The sequence below is a fragment of the Buteo buteo genome, unplaced genomic scaffold, assembly GCF_964188355.1.
Source record: "Buteo buteo unplaced genomic scaffold, bButBut1.hap1.1 HAP1_SCAFFOLD_280, whole genome shotgun sequence".
In the NCBI taxonomy this organism is placed as follows: Eukaryota; Metazoa; Chordata; class Aves; order Accipitriformes; family Accipitridae; genus Buteo; species Buteo buteo.
The window spans coordinates 34,824-49,832 of NW_027439444.1; the positions used below are offsets into that span (position 1 = coordinate 34,824).

A 15,009-nucleotide genomic window follows, 5' to 3' on the forward strand; every position below is an offset into this window, starting at 1 on the left:
TTAGTCCTTAGGGTTAGGGGTTGTGGTAGGGTTACGGGTTAGTCTTTAGGGTTAGGGTTTGTGGTTATGGTTTAGGGTTAGGTTAGGGGGTAGTCATTAGGGTTAGGGGTTAGTTTTTAGGGTTAGCCTTGGGTTAGGGCTTAGTCTTTAGGGTTAGGGGTTGTGGTAGGGTTAGGGGTTAGTCACTAGGGGTTAGGGTTATGGGTTAGTCATTAGGGTTAGGCTTTGGGGTTAGTCCTTAAGGTTAGGGGTTGTGGTAGGGTTAGGGGTTAGTCATTAGGGTTAGGGCTTGGGGTTATGGTTTAGGGTTAGGTTAGGGGTTAGTCATTAGGGTTAGGGGTTGTGGTAGGGGTAGCGGGTAGTCATTAGGGTTAGGGTTTGTGTTTATGGTTTAGGGTTAGGTTAGGGGTTAGTCATTAGGTTTAGGGGTTGGGGTTATGGTTTAGGGTTAGCTTAGGGGTAGCTTAGGGGTTAGTTATTAGGGTTAGGGTTTGTGGTAGGGTTAGGGGTTAGTCCTTAGGGTTAGGGGTTGTGGTAGGGGTAGCGGTTAGTTATTAGCATTAGGGTTTGTGGTTATGGTTTAGGGTTAGCTTAGGGGTTAGTTATTAGGGTTAGGGTTTGTGGTAGGGTTAGGGGTTAGTTATTAGGGTTATGGTTTAGGGTTAGGTTAGGGGTTAGTTATCCGGGTTAGGGGTTGTGGTAGGGTTAGCGCTCAGTCATTAGGGTTAGGGTTTGTGGTTATGGTTTAGGGTTAGGTTTGGGGTTAGTCGTTAGGGTTAGGGGTTGGGGTAGGGTTAAGGGGTAGTTTTTAGGGTTCGGGGGTAGTTATTAGGGTTAGCCTTAGGTTAGGGCTTAGTCATTAGGGTTAGGGGTTGTGGTAGAGTTAGGGGTTAGTCACTAGGGGTTAGGGTTATGGGTTAGTCATTAGGGTTAGGGTTTGGGGTTATGGTTTAGGGTTAGGTTAGGGATTACTCCTTAGGGTTAGGGGTTGTGGTAGGGTTAGGGGTTAGTCATTAGGGTTAGGGCTTGGGTTTATGGTTTAGGTTTAGGGTTAGGGTTAGGGGTTAGGGCCGTTAGGGTTAGGGGGTTAGGGTTAGGGGGTTAGGGTTAGGGGGTTAGGGGTTAGGGTTAGGGGTTAGGGTTAGGGCCTTTAGGGTTAGGGTTAGGGGTTAGGGTTACGGGTTAGGGTTAGGGGTTAGGGTTAGTCACACCATTAGGGTTAGGGTTAGGGGTTAGGGTTGGGGTTAGGGGTTAGGGTTAGTCACACCATTAGGGTTAGGGGTTAGGGTTAGGGGTTAGGGGTGGGGGTGGGGTTAGGGTTAGGGGTTAGGGTTAGGGGTTAGGAGTTAGGGTTAGGGTTAGGGCCTTGGGGTTAGGGGTTAGGAGTTAGGGTTAGGGTTAGGGTTACGGCTAGGGTGAGGGTTAGGGGTTAGGGTTAGGGGTTAGGGGTTAGGGTTAGGGCCTTAGGGTTAGGGTTAGGGCCTTGGGGTTAGGGGTTAGGGTTAGGGGTTAGGGTTAGGGTTAGGGGTTAGGGTTAGGGGTTAGGGTTAGGGCCATTAGGGTTAGGGCCATTAGGGTTAGGGTTAGGGTTAGGGGTTAGGGTTAAGGGTTAGGGGTTAGGGTTAGGGGTTAGGGCCTTAGGGCCTTAGGGTTAGGGTTAGGGTTGGGGTTAGGGTTAGGGTTGGGGTTAGGGGTTAGGGTTAGGGGTTAGGGGTAGGGGTTAGGGTTAGGCGGTTAGGGTTAGGGGTTAGGGTTAGGGGTTAGGGTTAGGGTTGGGGTTGGGGTTAGGGGTTAGGGTTAGGGGTTAGGGTTAGGGCCATTAGGGTTAGGGTTAGGGTTTGGGTTAGGGTTTGGGTTAGGGTTTAGGGGTTAGGGTTAGGGGTTAGGGTTAGGGTTAGGGGTTAGGGTTAGGGTTATGATGAGTCAAAAAAGAAAGGGGAAAAAAAAAAGGCACGGTTGTCTGAAAAATGCAAAAGCTCTAGTGGCCTGCGTCAACAACTGTACCGAAGATGATGCAAAAATAGTTTTTCCTCCGCTCAGTCGTACTGTCTTCACAAACCTTCACAAAAAAAAGGCAGCTTTGGATTCTTCCCCAGCTTTGTGCTAATGTTTTTTTTTTTTTTTTCTTCTCTCAGCTGGATGTCAGCTGGCACCATTTTGCCGTGGTTGCCCTTTCTTCTGCCGTGACGGTACGAGACAGATGGAAAGGTTCCGTAGTGGCCCGCAAGTACAAGGTACGCCTACGATGTGTGTCTGCATTTTTCCAAAGGTACTTGTGGTACGGGCTTTAACGTTGAGAGTGTGCCAGCTCTCCTTCTACTTTTTTTACATGAAATATTTTAACAGAAATACTAAAAATAAGTTCTGTTCTGGAGCATGTTACACCTATACAAAGTTTACTTCTCGCAGTTTGTTTTCTCTTCCTGAAAGCATAATCTTCTGTTTCTGTGTGCTTGCTAGTAAACGATACTGTGAAAATAATTTTGTCCTAAAAGAGGGAAGAAACTGTTTGTAAGAGTTCAGCTGTTCAGAAGAAATAGCCTTTATTTTCATGATAAAAGCTTTATGCTTTTACAGTCAATGAGGTTTTTTTTTTTAAATATCTTCTAGTAGTACTCAAAAACGTTACGGAGATAATTAGCATCTGTACTAAAAGCAATCAAGGTCAAAGAGGAGACGTGGACAAAACAGGGCAAATGGGCGTCGCATCTGTGTGTTTTCCAGGCTTTCCCAGGAAGCATTAGCAGCCTTGTAACTAGTGACAGTGAGTCCTGAGGTGTTTTTGATGAGTTACTGCTTCAGTAAAATATTCAGTATACTGAATACATTCAGTAGTGTATTTTGTCCTTTAACCTACAGTGCGTAATTTTGACTTCAGTTGGAAAGAGATTTTCCAAAATGGAAGTCTTTCTCTCTCAAAGAAATTTTGTTTTATGAATTTCCCGTCAGAGTGGATCTTCAGAGGTGATCGACTTGACAGTAGAAGTCATCAGTAACGAGACTTTTCACTCTCTTTAAAAAAAGAGGGAAAAAAAAAAAAGTCAATTTTCTTCCAAAGACCCAAGCACAGCCCATCTTCCTAAAGTTGATGGCATCACTGGTCTTTGGTTTCTCAGTTGTAACAGTCGAGATAACATGAAAATGTGTTGCTCTGCATGCTTCAGTACTGCCAAAAGCATTAGGAAACCCGCCAGTCCTTTTTGGTGGTCTGAGGTATTGCAGCCCTGGGGATTTTACAAATTGACTTGCATTGTTTAAACTAACTGCCAAACAGCTGTAGTATATGATTTGTTAGGTGTATGTAAGCAGTTAGGTATTTTTCTAAATGTTTAAAAAGAGAGGCAACTGAATGTTATGGGTTTTTTTTCCTGATGTTTTGACGGAGTGCTCTGAAGTACTTTCTTTCTGTCTGGCTTTCAATGGTGCGTTTCCCTGGCAGTTCAGTAGCACCTCTCTTGAGCAGCTCAGCTGGCCAGGTGTCCCTCCGCGTTCTGTAACACGCACAAAAACCCCTAGTCCCGTTATAATGGTGTACTTTGGAGAGAGATAATTTAATGGTACATATTCAGAGCTGTGCAAGTTAAGGTAATGGGAAAGGAAAATGAAATACTTTTACAGTATAAGTATTTTTATTGGATGTATATAAACATGGGCACACCTTTTTAGTGTAAAGTGAATGATTGAGATTTATTCTTTATTTTTCCTTTTGCTCTTTGGAGTTTTCCACTTCACTTTCAGCTTTATTCACCAAACGAGCGAGATGCAAAGCAGCAGCAGCAGCAGCGCAAGGGCTGCAGCTGTTGTGGCGGATCCATAAGTGTAGATTCTGATTGCGTACGACCTCGTCCCGCAGCCTCCCAGGGTTATCTCCCTGCAGCGGTGCTGTAAGGAAGGGAGGAGACGTTTTCCAACACCGGCGAGAGTGTTTACTTGTATGCTAAGAAGGTGTTCAAAATGGTATCGATTAGCCTAAGTGCTGATTTTAAGTGTTCCAATTGCTCTTAACTTTTAAAGGAGGCGGTGTATTTCGAGCTGACCTGTTTACCTGGAATCCTCCTTTAGCTCAGCGACTCTTCTTGTGCGCCCCCAGCCTCTGCTGGCAGGGTGGTATGAGAAGCTGGAAGGTCCCTGACTTAGTATAAACACTGCTTAGCAACAACTACAGCATCGGGGTGTTGTCAACGTTATTCTCGCCCTAAATCCAAAATGGCCCTGTACCAGCTACTCGGAAGAAAATGAACTTTATTCCAGCTGAAACCAGGACAACCCCAAACCGTCTGATTCTGGGTCTGCAATGGAAAAAAACAAACAAATTTGGGACTCCTGGGAAAGCCAAATCCTCCTTGATTGGTGCAGCTGGAAAGCAAAAAACCCACCCCATTTTCATGTGCAAACCACACCCAAAAGATCACCCCTTTTTATGTTGTGGAAAAGCACTGAAACACACCCCAAACTGAGTATTTTGAAAAAGCAAAAAACTCCCCAGTTTGGGGAAGACTGGGGGTGAAGCACAGGCAGTTTGAGGGGCGTTGCTGGGGGTCCTCCCAGCGTGGATGATCTGGTGTGGATGCTCTGTTGCGGGTTATCCCAGGCGAGTTACCTGCTGTGGATCATCCTGGGTGGACTCCCTGGGGTAGGTCATCCCCACCCGTGTCCCCCCATGCACCTTTGTACCCTCACCTACCCTCTCCCTGGCGTGTGTTTCTCCCCCATATGCTCCGCGCTGCTCCAGCCCGCCCCCTTCACCCATGCGAGTTTTTAACCCACGCGAGTTGTTTCCCCCCGCATCCCCTGCTCTCCTATCTCCTGCCCCCCCACCTCCCCCCCCCCCCCGCTTCCTTTCCCTCCTCCATATTCCACACCCTCCCCCATCATCTGTCAGGCTCCAGACCCCTGGCATGCTGCCTGCACCCTATTCTCTGTCATTTTTTCTTCTTTTCCTTACAAGTTGTTGTTGTTTCTTTTTAAACTGTTTTTGTTTCAAGCCACGAGTTTTCTCACTTTCACCCTTCTAATTGTCTACCCGTCCCACTGGGGGCGGGGGAGCGAGTGAGTGGTCGCATGGGGCTTTGTTGCTGGCTGGTGTTAAACCACGACACGAGGTGAGTTGCAAGCCTTGCCTGGTTAATGCTGGAGGCTCTCTATGTTTCTCCTGCCATCTTGACGGGCCGTCCTTGTTCTTCATTGCCGCTTTCTAGCGAGTGCCTCTCGCTCTGTAAGCGGCAGTACTGGGGCCGTGCAGGTACTGCCTGTTGCAGGCAGCAAAGGGCAATTGTGTCGCTTGCTGGCGGGAGCGGCAAGGAGTGCGGAGCCATGCTCCTGTAGGGAGCAAAGATGGAACCTCGAGGGCTCTACGGTCATCTGCTGAGGACTACTAATATCCCAACAGGCCTCTTTGCTTTCCCTGCTTCGTGTCTAATTGCTTTGTACGCCGGAGGGCGGGGCGGTAAGGAACACCATGCAGCATCTCTTTGATAAGAGATGAGCCCCGCACAAGAAGCTTTGCGTGCGTGCAGGATTAGGAGAGCAGAGTTCTGATAGCACGGAGGTGAGGAAAGGTGCGCCCACCCCAACTGAGCCCCAGGGTCGCCAGGCTATCGCTCGCTTGCAGGTGGGCCGCTGGCAGCTGGTGCGCTGGGACGCGGCGTTCCCTGCTGGACAGAGCTGCCCCTCTGGCACAAAGCCCTCTGGCGCTCCCTTTGCACGGGGCAAGGGGCCGTGAGGGAGCCCAGGGGAGGAGGAGGAGGTGAGGCGCTGGGGGGGTCGGGCCGTGCCCCCCTGTTCCTGCTGGGCTCCAGCTGTTGCAAATATTCTGGTAAAGAAATCAAAATTTAATCACATAGAAGAGTTAGGTTTGATTAAGAAGTAAAATTGTGAAGCATAATGTATAGGATTGTTAAGTTTGAAACGTAGCCATAGAAACTTTAGGAGCTGTGTTACATGTGACTCTAGGAACTTTAATATTGTTAAAGTTTGAAAGAGATATCTCTAGAAACCTCACTAGGAAGTTGCTGGCTTTTCTATGTTCTGTTTCAGGAAGCTAAGGAAACTGTCGTGGACGCCAGTTTGCTGCTTGGAAACCCCCTTACCCTTTCCATCTTGATTTGAGTATCGAAGATGCCAGTCAGCAGAGCTAAGTGTAACTGACCAATGATTGTTTTTAAATAAGAATATTGATAAGGTTATATAATCAAAGGACCGATCATTATAAAGGTTAAATTTAAGAACGAGCATAGTATGCATTTTTACGGAAGGAGCTTAGGTAACAATGACCTGACAGGAAAAGTCTGTAAAAACTGATGGATTTTGATACTAAGCGGGACACGCCTTTGGAGGAGCGATCCCCCGTGTCCCCAGTGCCGCGATAAACAAAGTGCCCGCTTCTTAACTTCAGGTTGGTGTTAAGGAGTTTTATTCTGGATTTCGGGAACGGTTTTGGCAACCCAGATGGGACCTTGCGAGTGAGACTGGACGAGATCGAGTGTCGATCGAACTCCGGCCGGCACCGAGGTATTCTCGGGGAGAACCGTCACCCTCAACTCGCAAAGCTCCTCGCAGCGTTCCTTGGAAAAAAGGTAAGGCGCCGCTTCTTTGGAATTTGTTTGGAAAGCCTGCCCGTGAGGCGCGGCGAAAGCTTCGCAGGGTTGGGGCTTGGAGGGTACCCGTCTGCAGTGGAAGCCTAGGCGTCTGCCCGTAAGTCATAAGCGAAAGCTATTGCTGGGTTGGACTTTGTGTATTTTGTGTATTATTTGGGACAATTGTCATTTGCATTTGTTTGGTATTTGGTATTTGAATCTATAGAAGTATAAAGGCATTAGCAAAATTGTTTAAGAATAAGAGTGCAGGAAATGGAACTGCTGATGAAAAGTTACCAAAACCATCACCGTTGGGACGTTTATTGGCACATTGGGGTGAATTGCAGGAAAAATGGTAAACAAACAGAACTTTGAGTTACAATACTATATTGCAATTACTGTTGTTTTGTAGGAGAGAGAGTAAATGGAATAAAGTGCCATAGGTAGATTTGTTCTTTTTAAGTGAACGTATCTGACGGGGACCGGACGGGAGTCTCCCAGCAGAACCTCTGGTTACAGCTAAACTGGGAGAACAGAAAACTGAATTTGAATTGACACTAGAGTCATCTTTTCAGTTTTAAATACCTTAGAGGGAGAGTTAAGTTTTGAAGAAATTGGTCGTGTCGGTGCAACAAGTGAACGAGAAACTAGACCCTTCTTTAAATCTTTAACAATGAAATTAGGAAAGCAATGGGTCACTCAGCAGTTTTTGTATGTGCCAGATTCTCCTAAAACCCTGTTAAGGAGAGATCTATTTGAGAACTTAGAGGCAGAAGTTAAATTAAAAAATGGAGAGATTAAAACTTCAATTCCAGAAATGAAACTAAACGTATCGAAGCAGTGGCTTTGTTGTTAACAGGATGGTTACCGAAAGCAGAAGATTATACCAGTCAAAGTCTAATGCTGTAATTCCAATCGTCTGGACTGGGAAGTTCCCGGTAAATCCAAAAAGCAGAACCTGTGAGAGTTGATTTAAAGCCAGGATCGAATCCGGTAAGAATTAAACAATACCCCCTAAGACCGGAAAGTCGGAAAGGGTTAGTAATGGTAATACAAACGTTTTTAAGATACAAATTGTTAATAGAATGCGAATCCAGATATAACACCCCGATCTTGCCTGTTAAAAGGCTAATGAAAAAGATGGTAGATTAGTTCAAGACCTCCTCAGAGGAATAAATCAAATAGTACAAGATATTCATCCGGTACTAGCAAATCCTTATACTTTGTTAGCAACCCTAACGGAGAAACAAGAATGGTTCACAGTGTTAGACCGAAAAGATGCCTTTTTCTGTATTCCCTTGGATCCCAGTAGTCAAGAGGTTTTTGCTTTGGAATGGGAAAATCCTGAGACTGGGAGAAAAACACAATATACGTGGACAGTCTTGCCTCAAGGCTTTAAGAATAGTCTTACCATTGTTGGAAATCAATTGGCACGAGAATTAGAGATTTGGAAGAAAGAAAATAATCAAGAAATCTTGCCGAAATATATGGATCATCTGTTAATTGTAGCTGAGATGGAAGAACAATGCACAAAGTTAACTATTAACTTTTTGAACTTTTGGGGAATCAGTGGATTTCAAGTGTCAAAAGAAAAAAACCCCAAATAACCCAGAAAGAAGAAACTTATGTAAATGAGTTTTAAAATCCTAAAAGGACAGAGACAATGGGGAACTGAGAGAAAAGAGGCAATTTGTCGTCTCCCCGAACCTAAGACGAAAAAAATTAATGACGAGCGTTTCTGGGAATGGTCGAGTGGTGTCACCTGTAGATTATAAATTGTGGCTTGCTGGCCCGACCTTTATAGGAGCAGCTCAAAACCTCAAACAATGGATTAGACCGATGCCGAGCAAGCTACTTTCCAAGAATTGAAACAGGCTGTAATAGGGGTGCCAGCCCTAGGCCGGCTAGATCTCACAAAGACACTTGAACTTTTTGCTCGTGAAAGAAGAGGTATAGCTCTGGGTATCCTAGCCCAATATGTAGGGCCAAGTGGGCGAGCTGTGGCCTACTTCTCGAAGCGATTAGGTAATGTGAGTCTGGGATGCTCTGGTCGTCCGAGAGCCGTCGCTGCAACTGTGCTACTGATCCAGGAAGCTCGTAAGTTTAACCTGAGGATAAAGGATTACTGTACGTTTCCCATATGATAACTGTTGTGCTAAAACAGAGAGGGGGGCATTGGGTATCCCCTAGCAGGATGCTGAAATACCAAGTGGCGTTGCTGGAACAAGATGATGTTTACCTAAACGCTACTACCACCGCTAACCCTGTTGCGTTTTCAACAACCGATCAAGTTAAAGGAGGAGAACTGGAACGTGACTGCTTGCAGACAATCGAAAGAGTTTACTTCAGCTGACTGGATCTCTGAGATGTGCCGCTAGAAGAAACAGATTGGGAACTGTATGCCGACGGAAGCGGTTCCATCTGTGAAGGAAAACGTTTATCAAGATAGACAATAACTACTGAGGAGGTAATTGTATTGCCAACTTTGCCTTTGACGATATCTGCCCAAAAGGCTGAATTGATAGCTCTCATTCGAGCTCTGGAACTAAGTCAAGGAAAAAGCGAGTCAACACTTGGACAGACTCAAAGTATGCTTTTGGAGTAGTACGCGCGCATGGAGCGATACGGAGAGAAAGAGGACTGTTATCCGCGCAAGGAACCACCATTCAGCACGCAGAACAAATACTGGAATTGTTAGAAACCATTCAAAAACTAACAGCAGTCACGATAATGCACTGTAAAGCACATCAGTTACGTAAGACCGGTCCTAATAACTGACTGGCTGATAAAGCTGCTAAAGAGGCTGCGGAAAAAGGCATCCTAGCACTCGTTCCAGAGAAAAGTATAAAATTGCCTAAAGAAACTCCAAATTATAACAAAAAAGATGAAGAATTAATTATTAGATTGCAGGCTAACAAAATGAAACAGGATAGGCTGTAACACCGACAGGTCAAATAATAGTCCCACCCACAATAATAAGAGAAATTGCCCGAGCTGAACATCACAAAGTATATCGGGGAACAGAAAGTGAAATACGACAAAGATTGTTTAAACAATTAGAAGCGGATGTGAAATTTATATATAAAATTATCCCCGAATCAGTAATACGATCATCTTTGGGATTATTAAAGAAGGAAATTTTTTAGGAGAATATTAGCAAATTGATTTTATAGAATTGCCTTGAAAAGAAGGATCTATCCTAGTTTTAGTTGATATCTTTACTGGGTGGCCCGAGGCTTTCCCTTGTCGCACCAACAAAGCAAGGGAAGTAGTCAAAGTCTTGCTCAAAGAGATAATACCAAAATGTGGGGTGCCTGTAAGAATGTCATCTGACAATGGCCCTCATTTTATAGCAAAGATTATGAGACAAGCTGAGCAAAGTACTATCTATGGATTGAGACTATCACACCCCATACAGACCACAAGCAAGTGGGGGGGGGGGGAGAGAGAGAGAGAGAGGGGGAATGAACTATACCCTTAAGCAACAGTCGAGTAAAATTTGTCAGGAAACCTCACTCCTCACGTGGGTTAAAGCATTACCCGTGGCTCTATTAAGAATCAGAGTATAGCCAGAAGAGAAAGAAAATTTAAGTCATTATGAAATGTTTTATGAAAGACCATATCAAGAGTCCTATGTTCTGAGTATCTTGAGTGCCTTTGGAGATAGGTTTTTAAGAGGTGTTATGATTTCTTTAAGCAATTCTTTTCAAGAACTTTGTCAGTATGTCTCCACAGCTGGACCCTTAGAATTGGACGTAGCAGCGCATCCTTTCCGACCAGGAGATTGAATGTATGTAAAATCACTGAGAAGTGGAAAGGACCGTATCGAGTCATTTTAACAACCCTTATAGCGGTAAAGGTCTGGGACAAGCAGCTTGGCTTCATTATTCAAGAATAAAGAAAGCACCAGCAAGAAATTGGAAGTCTAAAGAAACTGGCCCTTTAAACCTGAAAATCTATAAGTAAGTTTCACATTATCTATTTGGGAAAACAGCTGTGTAAAGTTTATACTATTGGGGTTGCTATTAGGAATATTGTCGAGGGCAATAATCTTTTTGTGTGTTTAGAGGGTGTATGTATTTTTTTTTGAGGGGTTCCAAACATGAGATAAACAAAATGAAACAATTATTGTTTGAGCTGTGTTAATCTTGATATTAACCATTTTTGTAATTTGGTTTAAAAAAACAAAAATCTAGTTTTGTAACTGATTCAAAGTTTGGTAAAGACACAAAATTGAACCTCAGTAACAGCCTGCCTTCCGATTTAAGTCAGATGAAAATCTAGTTCCGTGGAGAATATTGACATTGAATTTAACCAAAACTTGAGAACAGATGCAGAACAATGAGAATCATTTTAGCAAATTAAATGGGATGGATTTAAAAGGCAATTATTTTTTTAACATTTGAAAGAAGGAATTAGAGCGTTGTGAATTATAACATTACCAAACCATCTACCTCGTGGACAAAAGAATTAATTTACTCGCCCTTCGGGAGAAACTTGTACAGGCACCCCTTGGGGCTGTCAGTTGCCAAAACCGTAGAGACAAGTGCAAAAAGGAACTTGGGATCATATTTGAAATATAAAACGCTGTTTAGAATTTACTGGAGTTCCAGGATCCTTGTTAGAGCTACCCAGTGTCGGGACCATCTATGGAAATTTAGACTGCTTTAGACAACCAGAGAAAAATCACACATCCTAAACAGAGCTGAATGAAGGTTTATGCTTGCAGCTCCTCTGACCCCAAACTCCAAAGACTTTCTCTAGTAGCTAAAGCTCTCAGATGGGGATGTATTTGTAGAAAGTATAATAATATTTTACATGATCTTTGGTCCCCTCTTAATGACGGAAAAAATTTAGCTTGGAGTTGACTGTATTAAAGGACAGGTGAAAAGTTCAGGGTTAACTGTTTGGGTGACTAGTGATGATATATGATCTGTTCTAAGTTATGATGTAAATTTGTACACCAGCCCAGGGATAATCCAATCAAGGTTTATTGTAGCAACCACCAAGCAGGCCCAACAGCGCTGGGTGGCCGGGGAGTCTCCGTTCCACCAACGGCGCACACTTGATGTGGTAACGTGTTTCACAGTTAAACAGTTAAGTGTTACATATGTATGGGAATTCCAGGTAGGCCTATACATATTCATGACCTACTCCTGCTTTGCATTAAAATTAATTCCAAGAGGTATTGTAATTAATTCCAAGAGGTATTATAATTAGTTCCATGGGGACACTCCCTCAAGTTTATCTATCCAAGCCACGGCATCGGCCTTGGCCAGTTTCTGGGACCAGTTCCTTATTTTCTCAGGAAACTGCTCTTGAGGAGCTATATGATAAGGTAATCAAGACTGGCACATCCTGCTTACTTAGCTCAATATCTAGTTTCTGCACTTGTTACTGGGGTTATTACAGTTAAAAGCAGCTTAGTTACGAAGTTGTAGAGATCAATATATTTTAACAATCAACAGGTTTGATTAACAAATTGGTTATGTAAAGTTTAGTACGTGATCCACTCACCTTTTCATGAAAGAGAAAAGCAAATCATGGACTTTAGACTTAATAACTCTATCCTCTCTCTGGAAGAAATCTCCCTTATGGCCTCGCTGGTGGACCTGGGTAAATGGAAAAGATGATACCTAGCACTTGCCAAGTCTTAGAACTAAAATAAGATGGGTATTAAAATTGTATTTTGACTGCAGTCAACACCTCTTCCACATCAGATGACTCTTGACATCTTTCATTTAATCATGGAAGTGCCTGCTGCTTAACTTCCCATGGGTGTTGAGGAGTTTTGTTCCGGATTTCGGTCCCCCAGCTGTGGGCTGGGGCTGGAGCAGCTGCAGGTGCGGGCAGTGAGGCTGATGGGGATGGCCCCTCCCTGGAAAGGGGGGGCTGCCGGGGGAGGGGCCGGGGCGGGGCCGGTGGGAGCCCAGGCAGGAGCGGAGCGGAGCGGTGGCCGGGCTGCGGCTGCCCCTCGGGAGAAGGTGAGCGGGCGCCCCTCGGACCGCGAACGTCGGAGGCAGGGGTGTCCCGGGGGAGGTGGGGGCCGCCTGTGCCGAGGCCGGGGGCGGGGGGGGAGCTGGGGGCTCACAGGGGGGCTGGAAGCACGTGCGCGCGGGGGGGGGGGGGGGCGGCTCACAGGGCGGCTGGGAGCACGTGCGCGTGGGGGGGGTGCTCACCGGGCCCCGTGGCGGGGCTGCGCAGTCGCCCGGCGGGTCCCGGGGAAAGCCCCGAGGAGGACGGCGGGGTCCGTGTCGGACGCACGGAGCAGCAGCGGGGCCGTGCTGTGGCGGCGGAGGAGGGTGCTGCCCGGAGCCGGGCGGGGGGGGCCGCGTCGCGGCGGAGTGGCGGCGGCGGGCGCTGGCCGGAGCCGGGTGGGGGGGGCGGCGGCGGGGGATGCTGCCCGGAGCCGGGCGGGGGGGGCCGCGGAGCGGCGGAGGGGCGCTGCTGGGAGCCGGAGCCGGGCGGGGGGGGCCGCGGAGCGGCGGCGGCGGGAACGCCCCGGAGCAGGGCTGGGGGCTTGGCGGGAACTGCGGCTGCGCCGGCGTGTGGGTGGGCGGAAACGGAAGCGGCGTCCCCTCGGGGTCAGGCAGCAGGGCGGGCTGCCTCCCGGGGCATGCTGGGGGCTGTAGTTTTCGCGGACTCGGCGGCCGGGCGGCAGCGTGGCTCTCGGGCGCGGCGTAGTCCTTGCTTTCGCCGCGGCCCCCGGAGTCCGACCAGGTCAGACTCAGGAGCGTTGCCGGTTTCCCGTGGTTTTCCGTGGGCCTCCCGCTGCGCCGGCTCCCCGACCAGCCGTGCGGATGCGCCGCCCGGGCGCATGCGCCGCCCTGCGTGTGGGGCAGCCCGGCGTTCGTGCGCCAGCTCCGGTCCCTCCGGCGCATGCGCCGTCCCCGGGAGCAGCGTGGTGGCACGCAGTGGGCGAGCGCCGGGACCGCGGGTGAGGAGAGCGATCCCCTCCGGCGGGGACGGTGGCAGGGGGTGCCTCCTGCCCGCCGGCCGCCCGGAGCTGGCGGGATGGGAAGCTGTGAAGCGGCCGCTGCGGCAGGCTCCCGGTCCGCCGGAGGCGAGCCAGGCCAGGACTGCGCCGGGCATTTCTCCGAGAGCCAATAGAAGGGAAGAGGGAACGGAGGCGGGCACCCCGCAGGCGCAGCCAGCAGGCGCCTCCCCGAGTCGCCACAGCTCCCCTGGCGCCTTCCCCCGGCCCCGCTCAGCCCGTGCGGCTGCTCCCAGCTCCAGCCCCTCCCCTGAAGCCTGTGCTGTAGCCGCAGGCAGCCCCCGAGCCCTGTCGTGAGGGCAGCAAGCTGGCCCTCCGATGTTCTCGAGTCTCCCTGAACATGGGTGCCGTTAGCAGCGGCGCGGGGAACGAGCGGCGTCTGCGGAAGCCCCTGTGGAAGGAGGGGCTCCGGCCAGGGTCGAGCTACGGTAATAATGGTTACTGCTGCCTCTTTCCCTCTCCAAGAGGCCACTCTGTGAGTGCGGTTGTCCGTTCGTCCCCGGGGATGCCTGCAGCAGCCTCAGGCTCGCGTGGGCTGTCTCTGCCTGGCCTCCCTCTCCTCGTGGCGCAGGAGCACAGAGGGACAGGCGGAGCGCTTACTGGCTGTGGACAGGAGCTGCTGAAGCTGGAGAGGCCAGAGAAAGGTAAAGAAGAAGAAACGGAAGACCATCTGTCTGGCAGCTGCCTCCTGCTGCAGGCAAGAGAGAGCCTGCCTCTCTGGGTGTGGGAGGATCCCTTCTCGTAGTCTACAGCAGGTCAGACCACCAGGGTCTGTGTGCATGACCAGCAGCATGGTACGGCCACGTAGTGAGCGAGCGAGTGAGGCTACGTGTCTAGGGGGCCTCATCTCGTAAGAGCTGCGAGGTGCTCGCGTGTTCCGTTATGTGGAGGACAGCCATGCGACTGGAGTTACAGAAGAGGAAGGCAGGAGAGAAGGAGAAAGAAGCATCTGAACTGGCAAGGTCTCCTGGCAGGTCCAAGAGCGAGACCTGTGGTTTAAATTCCTTTCTCTGTCCTGTATTCTGGATACACTTTTACTTTCTTAGATTCTCTTGTTCCAGGTCCCTGTCACTATGTTTTAACTTCTTCCCTCACTGTCCCATAGCCCATTGTTGTCTTTATTATTCTTTCTTTGTCTGGTTCCCTGTCCCTATTCTTTATTTTCCCTCTCTCTCCCCTTTAGATCATCAGTGTTTTTGATATTTCTCAGTCTCTCTCATCTACCTCACTGTCCCCTTTTCTAATTCTTTCTTCTGCCCTATGGCTCATCACTAGTATTTGTTTTTCTCCATCTCTCTGTCTGGTACCCTCTCCCTTTTTATCAGTTCCTCCTCTCAGTCCTGTAGCCTATTGCTACCCCCCTCCCCCCGCCCCATCTCTCTCTGTCTCCCTTTTCCTACTTTTCAATCTTTCCTCTCTGCCCTGTAGCCGATCACTGTT

The 15,009-nt window shown here is 48.2% G+C and overlaps 1 long non-coding RNA gene across 1 annotated transcript; it reads right to left on the bottom strand.

The window, feature by feature from the left end:
• Positions 1–5,594: 5,594 nt before the first annotated feature.
• Positions 5,595–12,906, bottom strand: LOC142028362 (uncharacterized). The gene is made up of 3 exons (XR_012649556.1): positions 12,755–12,906; positions 12,093–12,187; positions 5,595–5,812 (listed from the first exon to the last, which is right to left on the bottom strand). It is a non-coding gene; the product is annotated as an uncharacterized LOC142028362 (long non-coding RNA).
• Positions 12,907–15,009: the final 2,103 nt, after the last annotated feature.